Raw genomic sequence first — 14,561 nt, forward strand, 5'->3', positions numbered from 1 at the left:
CCTTGCAAAAAGATCTGAACAAATTAATGGGGTGGGCAACTACATGGCAAATTAGGTTCAATGTAGAAAAATGTAAAATAATGTATTTGAGTGGCAAAAATATGAATGCAATCTATACACTGGGGGGAGAACCTCTGGGGGAATCTAGGATGCAAAAGGACCTGGGGTCCTAGTAGATGATGCAATGCTAGGCTGCTGCTAACAAAGCAAACAGAATATTGGCATGCATTAAAAAGGGGATTCATTCCAAAGATAAAACGATAATTCTCCCGCTCTACAAGACTCTGGTCCAGCCGCACTTAGAGTATGCTGTCCAGTTCTGGGCACCAATCCTCAGGAAGGATGTACTGGAAATGGAGCGAGTACAAAAAAGGGCAACACAGCTAATAACGGGTCTGGAGGATATTAGTTATGAGGAAAGGTTGCGAGCACTGAACTTATTCTCTCTGGAGAAGAGACGCTTGAGAGGGGATATGATTTCAATATACAAATACCGTACTGGTGACCCCACAATAGGGATAAAACTTTTTTGTGGAAGGGAGTTTAACAAGACTCGTGGCCACTCATTAAAATTAGTAGAAAAGAGGTTTAACCTTAAACTACGTAGAGGTTTCTTTACTGTAAGAGCGGCAAGGATGTGGAATTCCCTTCCACAGGCTGTGGTCTCAGCGGGGGGCATCAATAGTTTCAAGAAAGAAGACTTGTGTCTTTTTTCAACCTCCCCTACTATGTAACTATGTAACATTTTCACCCCAGGACAGGAAGTGTTTTATGACAAGAGAACACCACTTCCCAATCATCTTCATAATATAGGTGTGGGGGAGAGGGGGGTGTTCTGTAGTTCACAGAGGTAAACTGGGAAGGCTATTAACACTGCCTGGGACAACACTGCAGATTGCACAGGACAGCACTGATTTTCTGGCAGGATAGACGGGTATTTTTCTATTTGCACATATTGAATGCACGCTTTCATTGGTATATTTTACAGACCAGTTTTTGTAGTTCACTGAGATAACATGTGTAGGTAGGGATGATAACACTGCAGTGTGCAGAATGTTTGGAGCTCACTGGATTTCTAGCACAATCAACAGGTATTTCTTGCACTTAAACAGATATAATGAAATACTTTCAATGGCATATGTAACAGGCCAAAGGGAGCAAATAACAATGGTCATTTTTATGGTACTTGCTATAGTAATTCTAAACTACACAGAGAGGCAATCCACTGTTTCTAGCAAGGATTTCTTGCAATTAAATGTTTATTGCTTGTAAAATTGTCTCTTTTGCTTTGTAAACAGTCAAGTATGTTACTATCTGAACTCTTATGCCCTGTACACACGACCAGTTTTGCTGTTGGAATAAACTCCGAAGGTTTCTCTAACAGAACTCCGACGGCATTCCGCTCAAGCGGTCTTGCATACACACAGTCACACCAAAGTCGGACCGTCCAGAACGCGGTGACGTACAGCACGTACGACGGGACTAGAAAAATTAAGTTCAATAGCCAGTAGCCAATAACTTCCGTCTCACACTTGCTTCAGAGCATGCGTCGTTTTTGGTCCATCGGAACAGCATACAGACGAGCGGTTTACCCGATAGGAATTGGTTCTGCCAGATATTTTTGGAGCATGTTCTATTTCTAGGTCCGTCAGAATTTTCGAAAAAAAAAGTCAGATAAGGCATACACACGATCGGAAATGATGAAAAGCTTCCGTCTGACTTTTTCCGTCGAACATTCCGCTCATGTGTACGCGGCATTAGGCCTCATTTACCATGGTAGTGACATACATACATTTATATGTGTTCATAGGACATTTTTAAATGCACATGAATGCATGGAATTATTTTAAATCGTATAATTCATGCTGTGTGTTTATCTTTGTTTAAATGCATTGAGTATAGCTGTGTTTAGAGAAAATAGAAGTCTGGCTGTGCAGGAGTAGATTAGTTACTCTAAACTCTTCTAAATGTACATAACAGCACGTAAATGCGAGTACAAATAAAAGAGGGAGAACTTGATCTGAGCAGCATAAAGTCTGGTTGTGTTACTAAACCCAGGACCCTGCATTCACTATATCTGGTCTCCCACAGTACACAGATCATGGAAGGACAATCATTTTAGTAAACATAAACTGCTAAATACACCTTTTCTCATCAGCAGTATATAGCAGTTTTGTGACTTCTATCAGTGCCTAGTTAAAGCTTGTAGGAGGAGTTTTCATACTGCACTAGCTGTCCTATCAGGATCCAGGACCCCTGACACTCTGTCTAGACAGTGCTGATTGGCCCTGTACTGATCAAAGGCACTCTCCCAAGATAAAAAAACTCTCTGGGAATACACACCAAGCTGAGCATGTGCAGCCTGACTCTAGTAACTCTGTCTTATCTGGATATGTTTTGAAGTCAGTGGAAAAAGAGGAGGATCTGTGCATACAGGATCAAACAGCCTTTTTACACAATGCAGAGGATTAACCCCTTAGGTTCCACTGTGAGTATAACAAACATGCTTTACTGCATATACAGACTGATTTTACTGTTGTGGGTTTAGTAACACTAACAAAAAAAAACTGGACACACTCAATGGACTACTCTTTTTCTGCTGTCACTTTTCTATTTTTCCTTTAATTTCTTCTGCAATAAATTAAACCAAACACAGGAGGCTGATTGTAGCGTTTTCACGACTTACTCAGCTTATCTATTATTGTTTTGATTACTGCAGTACAGATATTTTCCACATGGTGGCAGTGTGTACTTAATTTTCCCCCTTAATGACCAGACCATTTTTTTGTGATACGGCACTGCATTTTGCGGTCATGCGACACTTTACCTAAACCAAATTTACATTCCCCCCCCACAAATAGAGCTTTCTTTTGGTGGTATTTGATCACCTCTGCGATTTTTATTTTCTGCACTAGTAACAAAAAAACAAACTGTTTCTTACTTTTTGCTATAATAAATACCCCCCCCCCAAAAAAAAGTAAAAAAAAAAAAATTTTCTTTATGAGTTTAGGCCAATACGTATTCTTCTACATATTTTTGGTAAAAAAAAAAAAATCGCAATAAGCATATATTGATTGGTTTGCACTAAAGTTATAGTGTCTACAAAATAGGGGATATATTTATGGCATTTTTATTATTAATTTTTTTTTTTTTTACTTGTAATGGCATTGATCAGCAATTTTTAGCGGGACTGCGACATTGTGACGGACAGACCGGACACTTTTTTGGGACCATTGACATTTATACAGCGATCAGAGCTAAAAATAGCCACTGATTACTGTATAAATGTCACTGGCAGGGAAGGGGTTAACACTAGGGGGCGATCAAGGGGTTCCCTAGGGAGGTGTTTCTAACTGTGGGGGGGAGGGGACTGACTGGGAGTAGAGAGAGATCGCTGTTCCTGATCACTAGGAACAGCAGATCTCTCTCTACATCCCCGACAGAACTGGGTTCTGTCTGTTTACATTGACAAATCCCCATTCTGGCTCTCTGAGGAGCGATCGCAGGTCGCCCCCTATAGCTCTTAAAGCGGCCGACGTACACCTACAACGGTTTGCGCAACCGTGCTAACCTGCCGCAGTATAATAACAATGGCTGGTCGGCAAGAGGTTAATAAAAACATAGAACACCTAGCAAAAAAAAAAACTGCATGAAATGCGTTCCCTAAAAACATGTACAATTCTGAAGTCATCCAATTTTTGTGAACGTTTTGATCAATAATATTGCACAGCCTATGAGAGAGAAGAAAAGGCAGTACATGGCAAGCTTAGAGAACTAAGCTGGAAAAAAATCTACAGTGGAACATCAAACAAATTAGCAATAAAATTAGACAAACATCTACCGCAAATCAAGCTGCTTCTCATCTAGTAGAGTATTTGCGATCCTTGCACCTATAATCCAGGGCTGTCAAGTGACAAAGATTTGCAAAGATCTGCAGCAGATTTTCACTTCTAACAGACGCACAATTAAGAAGTGGTCGGGGACAGGCTTTATCCTGTCATAGTGTCATGTTAGGCAGCAGGGGGGAGAAATTTATAATTAAGCCGCAACCTTATAGTAAATCTGTCTCATAATCTGCCCCAATGCTCCTGTTTAGCAGCGCCGTGCTGGGCAAAAAAAATTGTTAAATGTACCCATCTGTATACTTACCCTTACTTACCTAAAGGGTAACCCTATTTTTGTGGGAAGAAAAATTATCAAAAAAAAAAAAATTATAGTATATACAATCGTAACACAAGTCATATTGTAATTGAATGTTATTAAAAATTACCTTTCCTTTTAATCTGAAGTTCTGTAATTTTCTGTAAAAAGCAATGCAGTGTGGCTGCCTGGAGGCATTCTATATACATGGTTTATGGTAAGTCAACACAGTAACATAATTTCCCGCTTGTGTGATTGACTTACTGATTTTCAGAAGTCTGCACTAAGATACAAGTCCGATTTTAGACATCCTCTGCAGCAAATTTCATTTTTGGCGATATGCTCCTAAAGGGTTAATAACTTCTAAAGGGATGCAGACACTGCAACTTTCCTTGTTAGAACCCTGCAAGTGATCAATAATGAAAAAGTCTCTCTCATTCAGAACAGCTTTTTCTTCAGAGCAGAAACAGGTAGGAATCTGCAAAAAAGTTTGTTAAAATCCTTGCAATTTACAGGGGATTGTTTCTTTTTCCCAAAAAAAGTGGAGTTACTCTTGAAGCTGTTAAAGAGGAAGTAAACTTCCCTTGATTGTATGTACAGTATCTCACAAAAGTGAGTACACCCCTCACATATTTGTAAATATTTTATTATACCTTTTCATGTGACAACACTGAAGAAATGACACTTTGCTACAATGTAAAGTAGTGAGTGTACAGATTGTATAACAGTGTAAAGTTACTGTCCCCTCAAAATAACGCAACCCACAGTCATTAATGTCTAAACCGCTGGCAACTAAAGTGAGTGCGCCCCTAAGTGAAAATGTCCAAATTGGGCCCAAAGTGTCAATATGATGTTTTGCCACCATTATTTTCCAGCACTGCCTTAAAGTGGATGTAAACCCAATGTCATCCTTTCTAAACTACTACCATAGGGGTTATCTATAAGGATATACAAGCCTCCTGCATGTATCTTTACCTGTCAAATGTCTCCCCTCTGTCTGTTATAAGATCCAAAAAACTGCATATTCTGTGGGTGGGTCTGTTGTCTGGAGCTCGGTGGGCGGAGTCGTGATGTCAGTAGACTCCCCGCCCACCTCTACACTCCCCTTGTCAATATGCATTTTCTCCTGTGTATTTCCTTGTCAAAAGAAGTTTATTGAGTATACAATGTTATAAAGATACATAAAGTAAGTTTACAAGGATCTATAAAGTAAGCTCATTGTTTTACAGTAGGGTTTATGTAGGTAAATATCATGAAATTTCAAATATTAAACATTGGGTTCACGTAAACCTAAATTAAAGATATATATCATTTCCTTAGTAACTTTTGTAGGTATTTAAATGATTTATACCTACTATACATATTGTTTACAAGTAGAGTGTATATAGGTCAAATAAATTCTGATAATGAGCTTTAATCGTAAGGTGGAGAAAAGGAAAGAGAAAGAAGAAAAAGGGTTGAAAGGTAGAGGTATGGTCCACAAGGTTGTCCCGCTCGTCAGTTTATTATTCTTTTTAGTTCTCTTTGAAGCCTTAGAATGGGTGTCTCTGTAAGTCATTTAATCTGTTACCATGGCAACAGGACAGAGTCATTGAAGTTTGACAGGAACTGTTGTTTTATCCAAGGATGCCAAAGTTTTTCAAATTTTGGAATTTGATTTTGATCGATGGCTACCATCTTAGCATGGGACATTGTATTATTCATTCTGTGAATTGTTTCTGCTAGTACCAATGTAGGAGATTTCCATGCCTTGGCCGCTGTTTGTTTTGCAGCCGTTATTAGTTGGATCATAAGTTTGAATTGAGAGAGTGTTAACCATTCCGGTTTTAGATTAAGTAAAGTTAAATATGGATCTGGTTGTATTATTTTTTTAAATATTTTAGATGCAATCACGAAGACTTCCTTCCAGAAGGTTTGGATTACTGGGCATGTCCACCATATGTGTAAATATGTGCCTATTTCTGGGCATCCTCGAAAACAAAGAGCTGAGGTATTAGGTGAATATTTTGCCACTCTAGCGGGTACAAGGTACCAGCGAGTTAGGACTTTATAATTTGTCTCCAGTGCTAAGATGTTGGGTGAAGATGACTTAGATGTGAGCCATATGTTAGACCAGTGTCTTCTAAAGTTCGTCCCAGGTCCTCCTCCCACCTCTGAACGTAAGAGGGTCTATTAAGATTTGCTACTCCATATAATTGATTATAAAGTGATGAAATTGTACCTTTAGCAAATGGATCTTTTGTACAGATTGATTCAAAAATGGATAATTGGGATAATGGTGTATCCCCCTTTAGGAATGGTGTATAGAAATTCTTGATTTGGAGATATCTAAATATCTCAGAGTTTGGTAGATCATATTTTTCTCTAAGCGATGGGAATGAAAGGAATGATTTAAATGCTATGAAGTCATTTAGTGTCTGAATGCCTGATGTTGTCCAAGCTTTAAAAGAATTTGGGTAGATCCATGCCGGATAAAAGGCCGGATTTCTGATAAAAGAAAGGAGAGGATTGTGTGGAGATTGTAACTGATATTTGGTTTTTAGTTTATCCCAGAGAGATAAGAAGTGTTTAGTTATGGGATTATGAATTTTAAAGCGGTCTTTAGGATCAAGCCATAATAAATTTGATATTAATAGAGGGTCATTTTCTGAAGCCTCTATAAATACCCATAATGGGATTTCCTGTTTTGCATGGTATTTGGACAGACTGGCAAAATGTGCTGCTCTGTAGTAGTTAGTAAAATTAGGGTATCCCAGGCCTCCTTTATTTTTGGGAAGATGTAGTGTGTGTATAGGTATACGTGGTTTAGAAGAGCCCCATATAAACGAAGTTGCTCTTTTTTGTACTATTCTCAAAAAATAGGAAGGAATTGGAATAGGGAGGACTCTGAATAGATAAAGCAATTTGGGTAGAATAGTCATTTTGATTGCATTAATCTTCCCTATCCAGGATAAAGGAAGTTGTGACCATTGTTTTATTAGATTTGTGATCTGTCTTAATACAGGAGGATAATTGGTTGAGAATAAGTCAGAATGAGATGCTGTTAAATGAATTCCAAGATATGGGATTGATTTTTCTGCCCATGTGAATGGGAGTGCAGCCCTAGCCGGGATCAATTCCATGTTTGTGAGTGAAATATTAAGCACTAGGCATTTCTTAGGATTAATCATAAGGCCGGATAGGTCTGCAAATCCATCAAGAGCTGGTATTAAGTTAGGACCAGAGACCTGTGGTGATGATAGAAAAAGTAATATATCGTCTGCAAATATACATAATTTGTGTGTAATACCTCCTACTTCAATGCCAGTTATAGTTTGGTTTGTTCTGATGTATTGGGCCATGGGTTCGAGTATAAGGGCAAATAATAAGGGAGATAATGGGCAACCCTGTCGGGTACCTCTTTCGATATTAAAGGCTTCAGATTTGTATCCAGCATATTTTATATAGGCTTTGGGTTTATTATATAATGCTTTGATCCATGTTAAAAAGTGGGGTCCAAAACCCCATTTTTGTAATGAATATTGCATATATTGCCAGGATACTGTGTCAAATGCCCTCTTAATATCGAGAGATAGAAAACATAAAGGGATTTTCCGTTTTTTAGCAATATGTGCCAATAACACTGCCCTGCGTATATTATCGCCTGCCTGTCTATTTGGCATGAAGCCTACTTGATCTCTATGTATTAATTTTCCTATAATGCTATTGAGGCGTTTTGCTATTATTTTTGCTAATAATTTAATATCGAGGTTTAACAGAGAGATAGGTCGATAATTCACACAGGAAGTATCATCAGAAAGGGGTTTTGGGATCATACAAACAATTGCCATTAGTGTTTCTTGCCGAAAAGAATGTCCATCTAGAAGTTTGTTAAAAGTTTCAGTGAGAATGGGAGAGAGTATTTCTGAGAATGTTTTATAGTATAAAGCCGAGTAGCCGTCTGGGCCTGGTCTTTTGTTAAGTTTTAGGTCTTTTATGGCGTTAGCAACTTCATCTATAGTTATAGGCTCATCCAAACTGCTTTTTTGATTCTGAGATAACTCAGGTAAGGTTATTTTTGAGAAGAAGGATTCAGCCTCTGTAGGATTAAATTCATTATTTGTCTTGTATAAAGTTGCGAGATGTGAGTGAAATTTATGGACTATTTTAACTGGATTACAAGTGTAAACATTTTTTGATAATTTCAAACGTATTGGTTTGAAAGATTTGTTAGTTGAATTTAATGCCCGAGCCAAATATGTACCTGGTTTGTTTGTATTCATGTAGAAATTGTGTTTGGAGCGTTTGAGGGATTTATCAACTGACTCAGTGAGAAATAGATCGTATTCCAATCTAGATTTTTCCAGATGAGATTTTGTACTCTGAGATGGATTATCTTGAAATGATATGTAGGCTGCATTAAAATTGAGTTCTAGTTTTTTTGCTAGATTTTTGCGTTCCCGTTTAAATAGTGCCATTTGTCTTTGTATTGTACCACGCAAGACAGGCTTATGAGCTTCCCACAGTGTTATTGGGGAGATGTCTGTTGTATTATTAATTGATATGTATTCCTTTAAAGCTTGTTCAATGGCCATCTGATGTAGTGGGTGTTTGAGCATTATGTCCGGTAAGTACCACGTTGGGTCATGCGCTTTTGGTATGGCTGAGGCTATAGTAGTGTATACTGCATTATGGTCAGACCACGGAATCGGAATTATATCTGATGCAATAATTTCTGGTATCATTCCTATTGTTAGAAAAATATGATCTATTCTGGTGAAGGTTTGATGAGGGTGCGAGAAATAGGTGAATTTCTTTTTCATTGGGTTACTTTCTCTCCACGAATCTACCAGATTGTATTTGGAAAGAAGTTGAGAAAAAGGTAATCTAGAGGTTATTTTGGATGGTGTAAAAGGTGATTTATCTAGAAATGGGAGGAGGACCTGGTTCGAATCCCCACACATTATCACTGTTCCTATTTTGTGTGTATTAATCACTTGTAATATATGTGAAAGGAATGGTGTAGGTTGTTTGTTAGGAGCGTAGTAGGAAATCACCGTGATTGCTGTATCCATTATATAGCCCATGAGTATCAGGTATCTACCTTCTGGGTCTTTAATTTCTGATGATAAGGTGAATGGTGTGGATCGGTGAAATGCAATTAGAGTTCCCCTTTGCTTGGTACAGGCAGAAGCCGTGTAAGTTTGTTGATAAAAAGGAGAAATATATTTTGGAGTAGAATCTTTGGTGAAGTGTGTTTCTTGGAGGCATACTATGTGAGCCTTCTTGTTATGGAAAGTACGGAAGGCTTTGGTCCTTTTTTGAGGGACATTTATTCCCTGAACATTCAGGGAAAGTATATTCAGTGGTGCCATGGCAATAGATCAAATAGTTTTGACTTACTTTTTGTTATGCAGAGCTGACTGCGCAGATCAACCTGTGTGGACTGAAGAGATGAATAGATAGAAAAGAAACCAGTGAATTCTGGAGTAAAGAGTAAACAAAAAACATATGAGATTAGATGATACATTGTATAAATTATTTTTTGCAAGTAATCACAATTTACCCGTGAAAGAGAATAAATATCTCTCTCAGGGGAATAAGCGCCTTCGTCACACTCCCACATAATATGGTTGGGAGAATGAGGAGGGCTAATGGGGGTACACGGATCTTCCGCTTACAGGAGAGAAGTGCTATGTCAAAAGACATCAAAATGATGTTTCATTAATTGGAGTGCAGAATATAGTTTTTGTTGAAATTATTTATTCCAGGGTGGTTGTATATGGTTAGTCTTGCCCTAGGCTAAATAATTCAATTAGAAAGGTACTGTTAATAACTTTGGTATTGATGAAGATAGTTTGAATTATTTTGGGATTTTAACCCTTTTAGAGTAAACAATTACATATTTTATTCATATGTAACTGTTTAGATATGTTAACTCATAAAATTGAGGTTGTATTGCTTCAGTTTAGAATAAACAAAAACATAATTCTAGGAACTAGTTAGGTAATAATATATTTGTTTTAAGAAAAGAAAGAAAAAGCTTCCATTACTTCTGGATTATTGAACATATTTGTCCTAAAAAGTAATAAATCTATTGTTATTACCTGATAATATATAACTGAACAAGAATTTCCTTATTTCACTTATATATTCTAAGGCTATATGAATCAGAAGTAATAAGAAATATAACTGGAATGTAACATGATCCCACACAGTGTGTGACTATCAGAATGCAGTTACATTCAGTTATAAATATAGGTTTTTTATAGAGAACCATCTCTTAGTATAATAAATGAAGAGGTATCAGGAATTAGGATGTCAGTCCATTGAATCTTCTTGGTCCATGGATGATGTGACATAACGGCCTCTTTTGTGAGAATGATGATTCCCATTTTGTTCTGAAATTTTCTGGGTGCTGCCTGAAGGTGAAGATGATGCCATTCTTTTGCGTGTGGGGGTGTTGCTGCTTGTGGATTCTGTCAGATTTCATTTTAAAAGGGTTTGTTGTAGTTCATCTGCTGATCTGCTTCTGTAAATTGTACCTTGGTAGTTAAATCTGACTGAAAAGGGGAAGCCCCATTGATACATAATGTTGTGGCGTTGCAGTTCCATTAGTTGGGGTTTCATGGATCGTCTTTTAGTAATAGTAAGTTGGGATAGGTCAGCAAAAATTTGATAATTGTGTCCTTGAAAATTAAGTTCCTTTTTTTCTCTTGCAGCAATTAGTATTTGTTCTTTCGTTCTGTAATAATGAAATTTTGTGATTATATCACGTGGGGGTCCATCTTTCTTTTTGGCTGTGAGGGCTCTGTGTACTCTGTCCAGTTCTAAACGTTCAATAGGGATATCTGGCTTTAGTTCTTGTAATAGAGCAGTAATAGTAGATTGCAGGTCTGTCACAGTTTCAGGTATTCCCCTTATGCGCAAGTTTGAACGTCTGGCTCTATTTTCGTAATCTTCGAGCTTAGTTTGAAGTATTAAATTCTCTTTTTTTAATTGTTCCAATTCTGTTATATTTTCTTGGGTTGTAATTTCAATTTCATCCATTTTTATTTCTAAGGCTGCGGTGCGGTTTCCCAGCTCTCTTATTTCTTTGGTTAGGCTTTTTGTTATTTGGTCTGAGGTTTGTTTTAAAGCCTTATGAAGCATCTTTTCAAATTGTAATAATATTAATGGGGATACTGAGGAGGCTTGTGGAGAAGTTTGTGAGAGGATTTGTTCTGTATCTGACTCAAATGGAGAGTCTTGCTGTGACATTTTCTGTCTGTGAGAGCGCCCTGATGCTGTATCTTGTGAGGTGACTGGAGCTGCTTCAGCTGCAGTGAGTGCCTGTGAGCTCTTTGTGAAGTGATTTTTATTTCTGCCACGGTTTCCTCCCAGTACCATATTTCCTGCCCAAACTTTCACAGTTTGTTCCCTGGGGCAAAAAGGTTCAAATGGATACCTTTTGAGCCTGCAGGCTCCGCTTTGTCCTTCTCTTCTCTCCTCAGCGGTGTGGAGCTCTAACAATGCATGTCTGCTCCGCTAGGCTCCGCCTCCTGCCCCCTTCTCCTGTGTATTTCTAACACTGAACTTCTGCTATGATCTCTAACATCCAGTGAAAAGACAGGAAAGTAACCACATGACTTCAGCATGCCAAATCACGGTGAGGTGTGGAACAGCCAATCCTTGCAGAGCTGCTGAAGAAAGGAGTGGGGGTGGGAATTAAAAAATAATGCATGTCTTAGGCTAGTGCACGAGATATGTAAATCACCTGTCACTCACAGCAAGGGGGAGGATTTGACAAAGTTTTTCTCTGTTTGTCAAGATTTATCTCACTGAACAATAAAAGAGGATTGCTCAGAGCTGGATTAACTCTTTGTGGCAAGACTGGACTCAAATGATAGGAAATCTTATACTCTACATTATGACATAAAAAAAAAAAAACATTTTCGGGTTTACATCCACTTTACCCCTCTTGGGCATGGAGTTCACCAGAGCTTCACAGGTTGCCACTGGAGTCCTCTTCCACTCCTCCATGACGACATCATGGAGCTGGTGGATGTTAGAGACCTTGTGCTCCTCCACCTTCCATTTGAGGATGCCCCACAGATGCTCAATAGGGTTCAGGTCTGGAGACATGTTTGGCCAGTCCATCACCTCGTTTGCAGGTAAGTTTCACATAATGTACTAGTATGTGATGCAGGTCACCAAAAAAAAAAAAAAAAAAAGACAGTGTTTACTTCCTTTTTAACCAAGGAGTGTTTGTGGAGTTTTTGTAAGCTGCTTCCACAAATTTGATTACAATTATGGTATAACTATTTGTCTTTTGTGATCTGCTGCTTGTGTAAGCCTTGTAATAGGACATGTGATCGATTAAATAAATAGGACATACGTTTAACTTGGAGTTTACTAAATGAATGCAGAGCAGGGATAACAAAACAGGTTGGAAAAGTAATCAAGCTGTTATTAAACTGGAGCCAATATGAGTAATGCTAAAATGGGTCCATAGGTGGCAGCATAGTACAGTCTATGAGAAACCCCATAGAGTGGCCTTTCACAACCTTTTCAACACAGGATCCCTGGAAATAACTTTCATCTCTCAGGGAACCCCTGAAAAAATGAATAAATCTACAACTCATGATACATTAGTGCATGGTCAGTGGGAAGCACTTGTGGTCATTGAGAAAAATGACCCCCTTACAAATAGCTTAACCACTTCAGATCCGGGCCATTGCCAAATGACGGCAACAGCACGGATCTACATTGCCAGTGTCTTGCCGAGAAAGTTCCCTCGGCGGATAAGGACCCCTCTGTACTGCGCAGGCGCAGCACCTGCGCAGTAGAGCTACTATCAGCCGCCGGAGATAGCCGAAGCTCAAAATGTTCAATCAGCTGTACATGGCGCCTGCGCCCTAGATCCAGGTTCCTTCCCCATCATCCAAGTGGACCTAGAGGGGGAATAAAAAAGAGCCAAGCGAAGCGAGGCCATGCCGAAGCGTGGCGAGGGGCCCTCTTACAGGCGCCGTGTATAGCTGATTTTCCCCTTTTTACCTTCAGCTATTTCCGCCGGATCCTACTGCACAGGCGCAACACCTGAGCAGTAGAGGGGGAACTTTCTCGGCAGAACACCTCGACGACATCTATTGATGTCGTCCCATGCACGAGCGGACTGCGCGCCCCCTGCAGGGCGCGCACGGCGCGCTCGGCAATCAGCAAGTCTATGAGACTCGCCTGATCACTTACCACATGATCAGCTGTCAGCCAATGACAGCTGATCATGTGACATCAACAGAGCCGGTAATCGGCTATTTTTCCTCCTCGCGCTGACAGCGTGAGGAGGAAAAAAAAAACCCGATCACCGGCGGCCGCGAGTCCCCATCACGGCAATCATCTGCCCCTGCCAGTGACACAGCAATAGGCAGCAGTGCTGCCTACCAGTGCCCACCAGCGTCACCCATCAGTGCCCACAGTGCCATCAATCAGTGCCATCCATCAGTGCCCACAGTGCCACCCATCAGTGCCCACAGTGCCACCCATCAGTGCCACCTATCAGCGCCCACATCAGTGCAACAACAGTGCTGCACATCAGTGCCACCTATCAGTGCCAATCAGTGTCACCTACCAGTGCCCATAAGTGCCCATCAGTGCCGCCCATCACTGCCCATCAGTGCCACCCATCAGTGCCCCCCATCAGTGCCGCCCATCAGTGGTACCCATCAGTGCCACCTATCCGTGCCACCCATCAGTGCCACCCATCAGTGGCCATCAGTGCCGCCTTATCTGTGCCCATCAGTACCGCCTTATCTGTCCCCATCAGTGCTGCCTTAACTGTGCCTATCAGTGCCGCCATAACTGTGCCCATCAGTGCCGCCTTATCTGTGCCTATCCGTGCCCATCAGTGCAGCCTATCAGTGCCCACCAGTGCTGCCTCATCAGTGCATATCAATGAAGGAGAAAAATTACCTGTTTGCAAAATTTTATAACAAACTATTAAACATGATTTTTTTTTTTTTCAAAAATGTCCATCTTTTTTTGTTTAGCAAAAAATAAAAACTCCAGCTGTGATTAAATACCACCAAAAGAAAGGTCTATTTGTGGGGAAAAAATGATAAAAATTTCATTTGGGTACAGTGTTGTATGACCGTGTAATTGTCATTCAAAGTGCGACAGCGCTGAAAGCTGAAAATTGGTCTGGGCAGGAGGGGGGTTTAAGTGCCCAGTAAGCAAGTGGTTAAAAGATCAATGGTGTTAATGGGAACTTAATCAGAGAGGCAGAAATTGTTTAAGGAATCCCTAGAAATTTCTGGAAGAACCCTAGGGTTTCAAGGAACCCTGGTTGAGAAGCCCTGCAATAGAGAGAAACTACAGAGAGAAGTACCTAATACAATAAACCAAGCAGTAAAGTACAAATGACTACTTGTGCTTCCCTTATGACTGTGTAACTCTCACAGTGAGGT

The sequence above is a fragment of the Aquarana catesbeiana genome, linkage group LG01 (genome assembly GCF_042186555.1).
Source record: "Aquarana catesbeiana isolate 2022-GZ linkage group LG01, ASM4218655v1, whole genome shotgun sequence".
In the NCBI taxonomy this organism is placed as follows: Eukaryota; Metazoa; Chordata; class Amphibia; order Anura; family Ranidae; genus Aquarana; species Aquarana catesbeiana.